At 39.1% G+C, this 12,673-nt stretch overlaps 1 protein-coding gene and 1 long non-coding RNA gene across 9 annotated transcripts in view; one reads left to right on the forward strand and one right to left on the reverse strand.

Moving 5' to 3' along the window:
- Nucleotides 1-12,673, reverse strand: part of B3GALT1 (beta-1,3-galactosyltransferase 1) — a 570,539-nt gene that overhangs the window by 12,717 nt on the left and 545,149 nt on the right. The gene's annotated exons all lie outside the window — the stretch shown is intronic.
- Nucleotides 8-8,950, forward strand: LOC123331073. The gene is made up of 2 exons (XR_006547563.2): nt 8-522; nt 8,530-8,950. It is a non-coding gene; the product is annotated as an uncharacterized LOC123331073 (long non-coding RNA).

Consider the following 12,673-nt stretch of genomic DNA (forward strand, 5'->3'; position numbering starts at 1 on the left):
TGTGGGGAAATTCAAGAATTCAGACCACAACAGAACTAATTGATAAACGAGCCCCAAAAGCCAGAGAGTCGACTCAGCTACATTAATTTAGTGAATGGTTATCTTGATGCCATGCTCCCTCCCTTCCTCTCGTTCTTATAATTATGCTCTAAATAAGCACAGGAGAGGAAGAAATAAAGCACTATTAACACCAGATAATGGTCCTTGAAGGCAGAATTTCATAAACCATTATCTTATACAGCTTGCTAACTTATTATCTTTCCAAATCACAGAGGGCTGGCTTTCTCTCCTAGCCTTTTCTCTCAAGTAAGCCTCCTTGGCCGTGGAAGGCCGCATAGCCACACAAGCTGAAATCCCTGAACGCTCGTAGTAACTGTAACTGTTCTGACTCTTCTGCCTCAGGAAGACAAAGAGCTAATTTGTTCCTTAAAAAAAAATTAATTATGAAGCCTTTCAAGGAGACCCCATAATTGAACTTAGCCAACAGATCATTTGCAACGAGGATGTGGCAGAAAGCAAAAGGTAATATTCATCATGACTTGGCAGTTGAAAATCATTTCTTTCTCAAATCTGGAAGAAATTATTTGAACCTTTCTTTCTTCAGTTCAATATACCTTGAAATTTATTGCAAAGGGCCTTTATAAATCCCTGCACTGAGAAGAATGGGGCCAGCTTGAAAGAGGAGTACTTGGGATGAGGGTGCCTTTGTGTGGGCTTAGGGCTCTTGCTATTCTGAAAGCTACACTCTATTTCACTGCAGAGAAAGTACACTTCAAATTAGAAGGGAAGATTATAGCTTTCTTCAAATCAATGTGTTGCCCTAGTTCTAGAATTCAGGAAAATTTTAAACATTGCTACAATCCTCTCAGGGAAAAATGAAAATGAGGATATCTCATTATTTTAAATAAATGCTTGGCTTTCCTTTGCGGTGATGGATATTCTGTCTCGACTGCCTCATATGAGACACATTTTTAAAGATGGGCAGAGCGATCACTTATTTAATCACAGGAGCCTGGGAGGCTGGTAATGCGGTTGGTTGGGCCTCAGATAGGGCGTCTCTACTGGGAGAAGAAACGCTGGGATGTTTTATTACAGATTTGGAAGAGCACACGAGGAAAGACATCCTGCTAATATAAACAGCAGCTGGGAGAATTTAAAAATGATGAGCTATGTGATACCAAAAAGAGTTTTCACTTGGCCCATTATTTTGGGGGGAAGCTGACAAAAATGGGTATTTTTAGAAGCTAGAAAGATGTTAGTGTATTGCCATCTAAAATTTACAAAGTCTAAAGAGCAATATTTCTTAGATAGCTCATGACAGAGAGATGATATTATTTTAGGTCATATTTCAAAGAAAGATATAAGTACCCTAGCCACTGATAATATGTGGATGAGAATTTGCAATTTTTATTTTCCTTTCCCCCCTTTTCTAAATTGAATGCGCCTTTATGCCATATCACTTCACTGGAATATATAATAGCCCCACATAATCTCATGTAGATGCTGTCAGTGGAGATGATTCTCCAGGCAGGCAGTCTTACGGCGCTAGAGGTGCTGGACTCAACTCCCAGGTTTTAGTCATTGGTTCTGAACTCAGTGCATCTTTCTGCCTTGTTTCCTCATCTGTTCAGTGAGAATGATAATATCTGGATATTCTTTTCAGGGTCAGTGTTAAGGATCAAATTTCAAAAATTATTTGAAAGTAATTTGTAAGCTGAAGACTGCTACATGAATTACAAGTATCATGACTGTTAATATAAACATGATAAAGACGAATCCTGAGAGGACTGCCTAGAAAAGGTTTCCTGAGCAATGATCGGTCAGTGCATCTTGAGTATGTGGTACAAAACCAATTTTCTTACTTGGCTGTTGCCCCCAAAAGCCTGGTGTTTCCAGATGATTCTTTTCGTAAGAAGTTTCAATGTCATTTTATAATACCTATATTAAAAAGGTCTTGCACTTTTGAAAAAAAAAGAGGGGGAGAGGAAGTTTGCAAGTTGGAGGGAATGTCATTATGGGTATTACTATTGGCACTAATGTGAGATAGAATTAAATGTTATCAAATAGGACTTGAGAATATGAAAAATCTACCAGATTTTACTAGCCCTTTGAGTAGCATTTACATAGCCATAATTAATATTCTATGTACATGAAGATAGGCTGAAATGACTATGTCGTGATTCTTTTCCAGATGCTTAAGACAAAGTCAATACAAAATTCATGATTTTTTTCTTTATTGGGTTGTCAAGGTTTTTACTAGAACCTAATGGAAAGATGAAGAAGGTCTATACAGTCAGTCAAAACAAGACCCGGAGCTGACTGTGGCTCAGATCATGAGCTCCTTATTGCAAAACTCAGTCTTAAATAGGAAAAACCACTAGGCCATTCAGGTATGACCTAGATCAAATCCCTTATGATTATACAGTGGAGGTGATGAATAGATTCAAGGGATTAGAACCGGTAGAGAGTGCCTGAAGAACTATGGACAGAGGTTTGTAACATTGTACAGGAGGCGGTGACCAAAATCATCCCCAAGAAAAAGAAAAATAAGAAGGCAAAGTGGTTGTCTAGGAAGGCTTTACTAATAGCTGAGAAAAGCAGAGAAGTGAAAGGTAGGGGAGAAAGGGAAAGATATACCCAGCTAAATGCGGAGATACAGAGAATAGCAAGGAGAAAAGAACAATGCAAACAAATGGAGAAAAATAACAGAATGGAAAGACTAGAAATCTCCTCAAGAAAACTGCAGATATCAAGGGAATAATTCAGGCAAGGATGGGCACAATAAAGGACAGAAATGGTATAGACCTAACCGAAGCAGAAGAGATTAAGAAGAGGTGGCAAGAATACACAGAAGAACTATACAAAAAAGATCTTCATGATCCCGATAATCACGATGGTGTGGCTACTCACCTACAGCCAGACATCCTAGAGTGTGAAGTCAAATGAGCCTTAGGAAGCATTACAATGAACAAAGCTAGTGGAGGTGATAGAATTCCCGCTGAGCAATTAAAATTCTTAAAGATGATGCTGGGAAAGTGCTGCAGTCAGTGTCAGCAAATTTGGAAAACTCAGCAGTGGCCACAGAACTGGAAAAGGTCAGTTTTCATTCCAATTCCAAAGACGTTCAATGCCAAAGAATGTTTCAACGACTGCACGACTGTACTCATTTCACATGCTAGCAAGGTAATCTCAAAATCCTTCAAATTGGGCTTCAGCAGTAGGTGAACTGAGAACTTCCAGATGTACAAGCTGGGTTTCGAAGAGGCAGAGAAAACGGAGATCAAATTGCCAATATCCGTTGGATCATGGAGAAAGTAAGGTAGAAAAATACCGAGCTCTGCTTCATTGATTACGTGAAAGCCTCTGTGTGGATCACAATAAACTTTGGACAGTTCTTAAAGAGATGAGTGTACTAGACCATCTTGCCTGTCTCCTGAGAAACCTCTACGGAGGTCAAGAAACAACAGTTAGAACCAGCTATGGAGCAATGGACTGGCTCCAAATTGGGAAAGGAGTACATTAAGGCTGTATACTGTCACCCTGCTTATTTAACTTCTATGTAGAGTACATCATGCAGAATGCCAGGCTAGATGAGCTGGCCACAAACTGAAAATATCAACAACCTCAGATACGGGCTTCCCTGGTGTCTCAGATGGTAAAGAATCTGCAGCTGCATTGCCTGCATTGCAGGCAGCTGCATTGCCTGCATTGCAGGCAGCTGCAATGCAGGAGACCCAGGTTCGATCCCAGGGTCAGGTTGAGAAGATCCCCTGGAGAAGGGAATGGCAGCCCACTCCAATATTCTTGCCTGGAGAATTCCATGGACAGAGGAGCCTGGCAGGCTACAGTCCATGGGGTTGCAAAGAGTCAGACACAACTGAGCTACAAACACTTTCTTTCACTTTCAGATATGTAGATGCTATCACTCTAATAGCAGAAAGTGAAGAGGAACTAAAGAGCCTTTTGATAAAGGTGAAAAAGGAGAGTGACAAAGCTGGTTTAAAACTCAACACTGAAAAAACTAAGATCATGGCTTGTGGTCTCATTACTTCATGGCAAATACAAGGAGGAAAAGTGGAAGCAGTGACAGATTTTATTTTCTTTGGCTCCTAAATCACTGCAAATGATGACTGTAGCCATGAAATTAACAGATGCTTGCTCCTTGGAAGGAAAGCTATGACATACCTTGACAGCATATTAAGAAGCAGAGACATCACTTTGCCGACAAAGGTTCGTATGGTCAAAGCTATGGTTTTTCCAGTAGTCATGTGAGAACTGGATCATAAAGAAGGCTAAGTGCTGAAGAATTAACTGATGCTTTTGAACTGTGGTATTGGGGAAGACTCTTGAGAGTCCCTTGGACTGCAGGGAGATCAAACCAGTCAATTCTAAAGGAAATCAACCCTGAATATTCAGTGGAAGGGCTGATGCTGAAGCTGAAGCTCCAATATTTTGACCATCTGATGTGAACAGCCAACTCATTGGAAAAGACCTTGATGCTAAGAGAGATTGAAGGTAAAAGGAGAAAGGGGTAGCAGAGGATGAAATGGTTAGATAGCATCACCAACTCAATGGACATTAATTTGAGCAAACTCCAGGAGATAGTGGAGGACAGAGGAGACTAGCGTGCTACAGTACATGAGGTTGCAAAGAGTTGGACACAACTTAGCAACTGAAAAACAACATTGGAAATGTACTCTTACATGGTAAGTCATCACTGTGATACAACTAAGAGACAACCAGCTTTCACCATCAGAATCAGCTTTATGAATTGTTCCATCGTCACCCAAAGGAACCTCTGGGTGACAATGAAGCTTTTTTTTGGCAGAGTAGCTTTTTAACTATGTGCTTCAGTCCCTGGGGTTGGGAAGATTCCCTGGAGAAGGGAACAGCTACCCACTCCAGTATTCTGGTCTGGAGAATTCCATGGACTGTGTAGTCCATAGGGTCGCAGAGTGTCAGACACGATTGACTTTCACTTCTGTTTCTGAAATCCTGTTTTGTGTACAATATTCTTATTGTTTAATTTAGTTCTGTCTGCATTGGGTCTTCGATACTGTGAGCTTGCTTTCTCTAGTCCCGGCAAGTGGGAGTTATTCTCTAGTTGCTTCTCATTACCGTGGTTTCCCTTGCGGAGAATGGGCTCTAGAGTGTGTGGGCTCAGGTTGAGGTGCGCAGGCCTCATCGTTCTGCAGCATGTGGGATCTTCCTGGGACAGGATCAAACCTGTGTCCCCTGCATTGGCAGGCAGACTCCCAACTACTGGACTACCAGGGAAGCCCTATAATATTCTTAATTTAGTACCGACTGGCCAATCAGATGGAAGTGCTGATGTTTCTTTCATTCTCCTTCTCAGTCAACTGCCTTGGTCCTTCACAGTCCTTGCCTCTGCCAGTCCTCAGCCTTGCTTCCCACAGTTCGTTCTCCAAACCCTTGCTCAGCTTCATCCTCACCAGACACTCTTTTATGCCTGAGATTTCCATTTCTACACATTTTCTTCTGTTTACAAGTTCCTTTTCGCTGACGATTCTTATTTCCCCAGTGGTTAGACACCCAGCCTGCCGATTTTCATTCTACTGCCGTGTTGAACTCTTCACCACAATCAGCTTTACCTATATAGCTCTAGAATCTGACTCCTCTAGTTTGGATTCCATAGGCAGGGTTTAGAATATTAACCTTTCCCATGGGCTTTTGGTTCAGTTCTCACTTGAGTATCATTTCTCTTTTTTCTCTCCCTACTGCATAAATCTCCCACTGTTGCCTGTCATCTTTCTTTTGACTCCTGTGCCTTTAAATATTGCGGGGTAAGGTCTGATTATCAAAGAGACTGAGATAGTTTGTCTCTTGGACAAAGCACAGGATTGACAGTCGACATGAAAAGATTCTAACTGTAGCTCTGCCATGAAATCTCTTTGGAAACCTACCCCCATCCCCTGGACAACTCTCTCTTAATTTAAAAACTGCATTATCCTAGAACTTCCATGGTGGTCTAGTAGCTAAGACTTTGAGCTCCTAATGCCAGGGAACTGGGTTTGATCCCTGGTTGGGGAACTAGATCCCACATGTTGTAACACAGAAGGTCCTGTATGTCATGGGCAGCCAAATTAAAAAAAAAAAAAAAAATAGTGTTTAAAAAAATTTGCATTAATCCTCAGTGATTGGAAATCCTGCCACTAGTCCACGTTTTCTCAGCCCATTTGGTGAAGGACTCTTCCAGATTTGGTGTTTTCAGCCTCTCCATTCCCACTGGCTCCTATTTTGTTTTCAGAAGTGCTTATCTGCTTTTGCTTAAAAAAATGACAAGAGTGACAGCAAAACCTTCTCCGACATCGCATTAAATTAGCAGTATATTTTTCTCCTTCATTTCATATCCAGAGCCTCTAAATGAGTGCTCTTCCCTGTTTTCCTCGATTTCCTCATCTGTTTAACTCTTGCAATTTATCAGCATGCCCTGTGCCACCCTCCCCGCTCTCAGCTGCCTTTGGCACTCTTGGTCCCTCTCTACTTTCAGCTTTTGTCTCGGCTTCCTTCTTATTCATTCCTTCCTTCTCGCTGCTCAGCTTTCTGGTGGTCCTCTGTGTTTTCTCCTCTGCACCCCTCCTCTGTCTGCTCTTTACACTCTGCAAACCAGTCCCTGGGCCTCCTTTTAGTCTCCTCAGCATGGGGAGCTCATTCTTTTGAGAAAAGGCTTCTGCTGTCAACCTTCCAAGAGTGCTCTCACCAGAAAGGTGAACCAACTTTCTCTGTCTTCCCATTTTCAGAACTGTTTATTTGTAGCAAAGCAGGGAGACATGTGCTTTCCATCTGCCTTTTGCTTCCCCCAACCTCCACTTAAGACAATTTATTTCAGAATGCAAGTGTCCTAGTCCAAGTTCTTAAACAGGGAAGTCTGCACCACAGACAAACTCAACAGGCTAGGATAGGTTTTGCTAATGACAACAAAAAGTAAAAAATGATTCTGCGCTTCCTGTCCACCTACATATATGAGAGGTTTTACTTTTCATTATATTTGAGATGTCAGGCTGTTTCTGAAACTGTTAAAATGTTGTAAAGTCCTATTCAAAGCGTGTTTTTACTTTATACAAAGCCCATTAGAGATGACTTTTCATGAAATTCTGAGGCTATTTTTTGTTTAAGGACTGCATTTTAATAGTCATTTTTTCAGTAAGTCATAGACAGATGGCACCGGTGACTTTTCTAAGAGATTTCAAGCTATTTGCTTTCCTTTTCCTTTATTATATAATTTGAAAACCCATCAGACAGTTTGAAAGTTTTACAAAAGTAGGATTTAGGAAAGGTCTTTACGTATAATTGGAAACAGTCATTTGGGAGAGAAAATAGTCTTGGAAAAAAATTTCACTTGCCATTGAACATTATGTTTCTTCAGTCAAAACTAATACCGTTTTCATGAGTGGGTAGATTCTCAGAGCACATCATTATTAAGATTTGTTAAATCAGAATGATCACTTTAAGTAATTCTTTTGAAATAATATTTTAAACAGTAGTCATTGCTTAGTATTTTCTAGGACTATATTAAGTGCTTTACAAATAACTATTTGTTCATCTAGTTGAGGTACTTAGAAGACACACCATTGCTTCCCCACCTCTACTCACACCATGTTCTCTACAGTTTACATAAAACCTTCCTAACAATTTTCAGTAGCGAAGACTCCATGCTTCCCATGCAGGGAGCCTGGGTTCAATCGTAGGTCAGGAAGCTAGATCTCACTTGCTACAACAAAGACTTCACATGCTGCAACTAAGGATCCATGTGCCACAAGTAAGATCTGGCACACATAAATCAATGAATATTTTTTTAAAAAAAGAAATGGGTATTCTTGTTCCTATCTTATACAAGAGGAAAAAGACCCAAAGAGATTAAGCTTGCTCCACCAGCATCTTATAGCTAGTGATTAAACCTGGATTTAAACACAAGTCTATTAAATTGTCATGTGGGGGTCCAGACAGTATATTCTGCATTTTACTTTTTACATGGTAGTCAGATTTTAAAAGTTTGTTTTCATATTTTCTGTAATATAAAAATTATCCATGGACTAATGTGAGAAATAGGGAAAACTGATTCAGAGGTGCTATAAATCTTAACATGGCTTTAAGGGTCTTTCTGGTCCTGAGATCCTTAATTTTATAATGTAGATGTGTAGTTATTATTTTTTTAATGAGAACTGGAGAAAGGATGAAGGACTCATCCCCATTTACAAGGCTACTCCCTTCACAATATTTAGATATCTAGAAAACTAAACCAATAATGATGCTTAGAACGCATGCAATTCAATGTCAAAAGGAAATAGTTGCTCTTAAGGGATATTTTAATTAAGCTCTGAAGGCCAGATGAGCTACTTACTCATCTTTACCATAATGAAGTAGTCATTTTTATCTCATGGAGAGTGTAAGATCTGGCATCTGAAGCTCTGTTACTTACTAGCTATATGACTATAATCAAGTCAAGTCTCCACTTATGGCAGATTTGGTAGATCAGCTAACTGATTTCCCATTCCAATCTCCCTTTAGCTTTTCTTCCAGGAAATAGGTCATCTGTAATAGAAGATGAAGTCCAGACTACACTTCCCAGGTCCCTTTATAACCAGGATAAACGCATATGACTTAAATTCCACCAATCAGAAGCCTCTGGGCAAGACAAAGCTGCAGGAGTGAGCACCATAAGATGGCAACTGCTCCCTAGTTATGTGGATTGACTGGAAGGCACATGGAGTGACAAGGTTGTTTCTTCTGGATCACTGTGATGGAATTTCCTCCAAATGTGAACGTCGTAGGCGTGGGCAGAGGCAGGGGCAGCCTTGATGCATCCCCTAAAAGCGCTCCAAATAACTGTCAGGCACTGTATGGGCTGTGTTGTTCATGGCCCTGCTGTCTGGCTGGTTAGGAGCCAAACCTGAGTCTTGCCCTCCCGGAGAGTCCACGAACTACCTAATACTCTTTGACGAGTTCCCTTCTCTTTAACCTGGTTAGAGTGGACTCTGTTGTCTGTAACAAAGAACTCCAGACATCATTCAACTTCTTTAAGTATAAAATGAGATAATGATAATCTAATTTTGATTAGAGGTACATGGTTGTAAGATGCGGTAAGCTTTAAAACGGCATATACATTTTAATTTCTGTTATTATTAATTGTTGGCCACTCACGTTTTGCTGGAGAGAACTACCAACCACCACAAAATAAATCAGTCCCTGCTGTATTCATCTGGGGAAATGCTACAGAGCTTTGCCCATGTGAGGTGCAGCCTTTTGAATTAAGGAATATACTTAAAAACTCTATTTTCCCTCTCCATGCTGTCTAAGAATGTATAGTATGTGTCTTTGTGGACTAGATATCACCTGGCCCTCTTATTGTGATATTGCTTAGGAAAAAATATCCTGGATGACAACTGATTATTTCTTTATTTCTCTTGTGCCCCTTTCTCCAAGGTCAATTCACAAAACTACACAGCCTTCATTTAAAAACAGCACTCCAAAAATGTACTGTCAAAAATTGCTGAAAATTCATTTGGGTCTTTTTTTGTGATGTGTTAATTTTACTTATATAATTATACATGGCATCATACATGTGTCTACTTTCGAGTCTGGAGACGTGCTGACAACTTATTTTCTGTCCTTTTTTTTTTTTCTTTCTTTTTTTGCTACTGAAAAGGACCATTGTATTTTTGTTTGCACTTATTCATTATATGTGACAATTCCATGATTAAAATGTATAAATGTTACATTAAGTATACAAATTGAAATGAAAATCCCCTACCTTTAAGGAGCTCATAGCTATATTAATTATAATCTAGAAGAAATAAATAATTAGTTATGCTACCTTAACTGAAGTAGTTAACTGTTGATGAGGCTCACTGGGTTAAATTAATGGAAGAGACAACATTTTACTTAGATTAAAATTTTTTTTAATGGAATCTCAATAGAAGAAACACTGGTTGTGGGGCAGAGGCATTCAATGATAAGATGAAAGCACTTGCAAAGAAACAAAGGTGTTAAATTGTTTGGTTTGTTTGGAGAACAGCGAGCTCTCCAGTATGGCACACTCTTGGATTCATGATAGAGTGTAGTTAAAATTAAGAATGCAGAGGAAGTCATTGCTCAGGAGTATATTTCTTCTCCACCATACCTTTTATCATTTCTTCCTCTTCAATATACTTTCCTAACTTCACTGTTGATTGTATTTTAGGTTGACTGTTTCATATGGAAAACCCCCTTAATCCAAAGACCAGTTTCTTTGATTGTTTTGTAACTGCGTCTCTTTGATAAACTGTAACTTCTATAAGGGCAAAGATTTTATCTGGCTTTATCACTATTTTTATTACTCTCATTATTATGTCTATCTCTATCACTATGCCTAAGCATAAAAGCACAGTGCAAGAAATACTATAGTTGATAAATAAATAACTGCTGAGTAAATGGCTTCTAGACAGCCATAAACAGTAATCTATCATCCAACATGAGCATCAACAAGAACCCTTTGCTGAGGTGTCATAGATAAGTGGACTATATTCAACAGCAAGTATTTATGTGATGTGTAAAGATACAGAAGAAGGTGCTTTGTAGTCTGAGTGTTAACTTTTCCCATGGTAGACCTTTTCATTATGCCATTCAAGGCAAATTTTTGCTTCTGACTGAATTCTTGCACTCATGGCTTAGTTATAATGATTCTAGATTAAATTTCTGGATAAAAGATAAAGTTTCTGTAGGTGACAATAAAATATATACAGACAGTAACTCTGCATTAAGAGAAATTCAGGAAACAAAGAATTTGCAGCTTTTCTGGGTGAATATTTTTCAAAGTTTTCCACAAGTTGTCAACTGTCAAATCCTTGAATTATTCTTTCTGGAATGTCTTTCTGAACTGATTTTTTATAAATTATCTGGCTTGCTGTTGTGGTGGGTCATTTGTGATTACATCTATCTTGTCCAGTTACAGCAGTAACATGTGTAAATTGGATCTCTAAGGAGTGATAAAGTGATGCAAATAGTGCTTTTCACCTTGGGTTACCATGGCCACAGTCATTATTTGCAATCGCTACTGTGCTGCGTTCTTCTATGAAATCCCCTAACAAGATGCTTCACCTCATGTCACATCCAAGCTACTGATAAGAATATATTCATTGAAAAGTTTGGAGCTGACATCATTACACTGACAAAATTGCCCTTCCAAAAAATTATTTTCAGAGCTATTGTTAGGTTGATTTTAATATGCTTGGAAATTCTTGATAGAGACCATATGTTGCCAGATTCAAGAGGATAATTTTCACTCTGAGTAACAGGAGTGGGGTGAAGAATAACCCTCTAATGACTGGAAGGTTTTCAAGGCATGAAGCACAATAGCAGCAATGTGCTCCCCCGTTCCCTGGGCATATGTCAGTCTCAGAAACCTAGCAAAGAAGCGTTAGTCTCTGGGGAGCTCCAGGGCATGGTTATTGTGGCAGTTGTCAGGAATCAAGATGATTTATTTTCCATTTGGCTCAGAGAGCTAATCGAATAAGTAAATTTCTGCTATGAGTAATGCATTCTCCTAAATGGAGGAGGTTTTTCAAAGTACTGCCTTATATATAACCAGAGGTATTCCAATATATTACTGTTAGGGTTGTATGATGCTAAAGGGTGGGAAACACTGCGTTAGATGAGGTTATTCAGATTGATTCACTGCAGGACGGCTCACGGCCTTCACTGCATTCTATTTCTTTGGGAATCTCAATACAGAGACATAACGTGACTCACTGATTCTGTTATTACTAGGAGCTTCTTGGCACAGTTAGGGATGCTATGGTCTACTGGACAGTTAAGATGCTCCATGACTTCCTTTTCGGCATGGTAAATGTCTATCGCCATTTTTTGATACAGTATTTCTTGTTTCTTAAAAAAAAAAGTTATCTATAAAAAGGCAGACTGGTCATAGCCTTTTGGTTACTTTATGGGGTGAACATAATCCTATTAGAATTTCTTTTTTTTTTTCTTTAATCTTGTTAGCCTAATGCCTTATTACTCTTAATTTTCTTAGCTTTTCTCTTTCTAACAGTGTATTTTAAAGCTTTATTGCTTTGGAGAAAGCTTTTGTTTTCAGAAGCAAAAAAAAAAAAGGATGCATACTCAAGATAGAAAATTTAGAGGCTCAAACTAAACAAAAAGAAGAAAATGAAACTCACCCATAACACTATCAAGCAGATATGAGCACTGTTGACAAGCAGATGTAGATCTTTTCTTTATTTGCATTTTATGTATTTTCATTTATAAATATAGAAAGATGTTATGTGGACATATTCATATGCTTTTCTCCACTTGGCAAGCAGCAGCAACACTTTTGCATGCTATTACCTGCTCTCACACCACTTCATTTTCAATGACTGACATATTTCATTTAGGAAATCACTTTTCTGCTGTTGGATGTTTAGTCTTAACAGGCTTCCTATTCTTCCCTAGTTCACTCTGTTAGCATTCACAGAAACTGCAGTGATGTGAATATCAGAACAGAACGACAGTGTTCTCAGTTCTTTAAAGCCTTGTCCTAGAAACTTCACATGTCTTAATTGCCATGTCAGAGGATAAGGCACTGACAATGATCTGCCACCTGGAGTCCCTGAAATCATACTCACGGTGCTATTGATGGTCATAACTTCCCAACCTGGCTCATCAGTCTTCAATTACA

This window comes from Bubalus bubalis, chromosome 2 (assembly GCF_019923935.1).
Source record: "Bubalus bubalis isolate 160015118507 breed Murrah chromosome 2, NDDB_SH_1, whole genome shotgun sequence".
Classification (NCBI taxonomy): Eukaryota; Metazoa; Chordata; class Mammalia; order Artiodactyla; family Bovidae; genus Bubalus; species Bubalus bubalis.